Source organism: Sapajus apella, unplaced genomic scaffold (assembly GCF_009761245.1).
Source record: "Sapajus apella isolate SASKATOON/1434 unplaced genomic scaffold, GSC_monkey_1.0 scaffold11, whole genome shotgun sequence".
NCBI classification, from domain to species: domain Eukaryota; kingdom Metazoa; phylum Chordata; class Mammalia; order Primates; family Cebidae; genus Sapajus; species Sapajus apella.
In genome coordinates, this window is record NW_022436951.1 from 33,970,552 (window position 1) to 33,973,770 (window position 3,219).

The window sequence follows — 3,219 nt, forward strand, 5'->3', positions numbered from 1 at the left end:
CTTCCTTCCTTCCTTCCTTCCTTCCTTCCTTCCTTCCTTCCTTCCTTTCTTCCTTCCTACAGTAGCAGCTGTATAATCCCACAAATAGATAATAATCAGATCATTTTTATTTTGGCTTATAATATTTTCATTCCCTTTATGAAACATGTAATTAGCTGAAATATACTTCTTATGATTTTTAAATGGAGTTATTCTTACTAAAGGGCATTCCTAATGATATTACTAGGTAACATCATAATTGTCATGGACATGAATAATAAATCGGAATAATGCTTTCGAGTAGAGCTAAGTCTCTTAGAGCAGCTGTACGATGAGAAGCAATGTTCTTATGATTCTCTCTGCCTTACCGTTTAGATAAATAAATGCTTTCTCAGAGATGCTGCAGGCATGAGCTTTTCTAATGAGACGTTTATGAAGAATCAATGAGATCTCTACTAACTTCCAGAGACAAGAATCTCTGAAAGTATAATTATGAAGAAACTGATCCTTGGAGACTGAATAAAAATCAGTATGAACAACAAAAAGGTGTTTTTTTCAGTTTCCTATCTTGGCTGATATTAGCAAGTACTAAATCATTAAACATTTGGAATGAATTGAAAGCCGCTGTTTGTTCATCTATTTATCATCCATCACTATCATCCTCACCGGCATTATATTAGCTTAACCCAAGTATCAAAAATCTTAATGTTTACGTGCTTTCTGTGCACATTCTGGATTTCTGAAGCCAGCAAAACCGTAAAACATAAGTAACATTTGAGAACAATTTTGAAATTAAACCAATGTTGAAATTGTAGTCCCAATTTCCTGCTTTTAGTCGAAATACTGAGCCCCAGAAGAATATAATAATACCAGTTAGCTATGCCACCCATTCAAATTTAAAACAAAGTTGATAAAGAAGGAAAGAAAATTTGGATAAGAAAGAGGATGTCTTTTCTGAACTAGAAAGTATGTGTAAACATTCCTGCATTGTCTTTTTTGTTATGTTTGTTTTAAGTTCGAAACCAAACACATTTCCATTTAGTGACAGGAATTTAAGCAGGGACTTGAAGTGGAGTCAACTGATTCTCACAGTAGTAAATACAAAGTAGAACAATGATCTTAGCTTCAGCTGTCTGGTTCAGTGGTCCCCTGGAATGACATACACAGTTAAGTCACAGTGCAGATTATTTTCTAGCTGTGGCTATAGGCTGTCGCTTCTAGCACAGTAGAACTGTGTTAGGAGAAATGGGAAATGCGAGCACTACTTCTCACCATGTTCTGCCTCTGGCTGCCAGTTTCTCTCTGCTCCCATGTTGGATGATCAGCAAAAATCACCCACCCATCAGCCCAGGACAGACCAGTAGGAAGGGTCCAATCACTCTGGTCTCCAACTACAGCCATACTTACCTCCACAACAGTCTCTGTGGCTCTAGCCTGGACTCTTTTACAAGAATCCAGCCCTCTGGAAGCGGCAGGTGGAGAGGGTAATAGGACCTCCTGCTAAATAGAGGAAGGTAGGTAAATGAATGAGTGAGCTGTAGAGTTCACTTGCAAAGGGACCAGGAGTGATAAAACATTGAGTGTTGTCTACAATTAGCAGGTGGCACATAAAGTAACATAGGTCTGAGCCCAGTAGAAGTTGATTTTAATTGTCAGGAATTAATTTAAAGGCTTTTATCGACAGCATTTTTCTCATGTATTTTTGCCAGGAATAAACCTTCAGTGGTTAAATATTTGAATGCCTAAATATCTTTCTGAAATTTTAGGGGAAACATCTGACCCTTCATATTGTAAGTGTTCTCTAAGCTTAATTAGTGGAATTTAAGAGTTTCATGTAAAGATTCAATGTGAACATTTAATTAATTTTTAAAATCTGACTTTGTCCTTAGCAAAAAAACACTGGTTCAAAGTGAAAAATAGTTTCAACCACAGAGACCTTCACTTGTCCTTGGTAAATTGGGTCTTTAAAAGGCAATTTTCATAATGAGCTGCTGCTCTTTGAATTAAACTATAATTTTTTCTTCAATTAGATATTTTATTAATTACACCATGTCAGCATTTTTAAATATCTCTGGGTAGCATTCATTTCTCTCTACATGAGTTGAATACAAGCCAGTTGTCTTGGAATTTGCTGAGTTGATGACCTGCAGTAGTTCACCTGGAAGCCTGTCTGTGGGACCCTCTAACTCTGAGAGTTGGGGCCCCTTCACCTGCCCCTCTAGTTCCTCAGATTCTGGGGCCTTCCTGGCCTTCACCTGTCTCCCAGTTTGAGTGCTCTGGCCTTTGATATCTTCTCTTGTGATCAGTCCTTTGCTCTGATGCCTGAGCTTTGTCCTGTGTCCTATGACACATCCCCATCTAAGGAATCAGAGCCACTCCTGTGCCCTGCTGTTGGTGCCCACTCCCTCCTGCCTCATCTTCAGGCACAGGCCTCTCTTCCCCCAGGTCCTCTGCCTCCTGCTTTCTGACTGGACCCATAGCCACAGTTTGTGTGGTTGGCTGAAGGATGTATAACTAGTGTTGGGACCGGGCTGCCTCTCAGCCACCCTGTCACTGCTTCCCAGTTAGGGAAAGCAGTGAATTCAGTAGAGTCTGTATTAGTCTGTTCTCACACTGCTAATGAAGATAACCCTGAGACTGGGTAATTTATAAAGGAAAGACGTTTAATTGAATCACAGTTTCATGTGACTGGGGAGGCCTTACAATCATGGCAGAAGGTGAATGAGGAGCAAAGTCATGTCTTACATGGTGCAGGAAAGAAAGCTTGTGCAGGGAGGACTCCCATCTATAAAACCATCAGATCTCATAAGACTTACTCACTATCGTGAGAACAGTTCGGGAAAGCCCCATCTCTATGATTCAATTACCACTCATCAAGTCCCTCCCACAATACCTCCGAATTAAGGAAGCTACAATTTAAGATGCGATTTGGCCGTGGACACAGCCAGACCATCTCAGACTCATAATTTGCCTTCTGCCCAGTAAGAACTGGGTTGGAATGCCTTACAGATCACAAAGAGATCTGCACCCATGAAAAGATTTGGGGAGTCACACTGGAACGTCAACAGAAGCCAGAGAGGTGAGGGCCCGGGACTTCACATCATCAGTGTGGGTCCTTCGGCTGCTCATCTCAGCTATGGGTCACAACTTAAACCTGCTGTTTCTCCGATAAATGCTTAAGAACATGTGTCGTGCCTGACCCTCAGGTGCCAGCTAAGGCTTTCTTGCTTCCCAGATATT

General features: G+C 40.8%; 1 long non-coding RNA gene across 1 annotated transcript in view; it reads left to right on the top strand.

The window, feature by feature from the left end:
- LOC116552390 overlaps positions 1 to 562 on the top strand; it is a 58,008-nt gene extending 57,446 nt beyond the window's left edge. Inside the window, exon 4 of the long non-coding RNA XR_004269362.1 lies at positions 355 to 562. This is a non-coding gene — a long non-coding RNA (uncharacterized LOC116552390). The remainder of the gene's footprint in view (positions 1 to 354) is intronic.
- Positions 563 to 3,219: the final 2,657 nt, after the last annotated feature.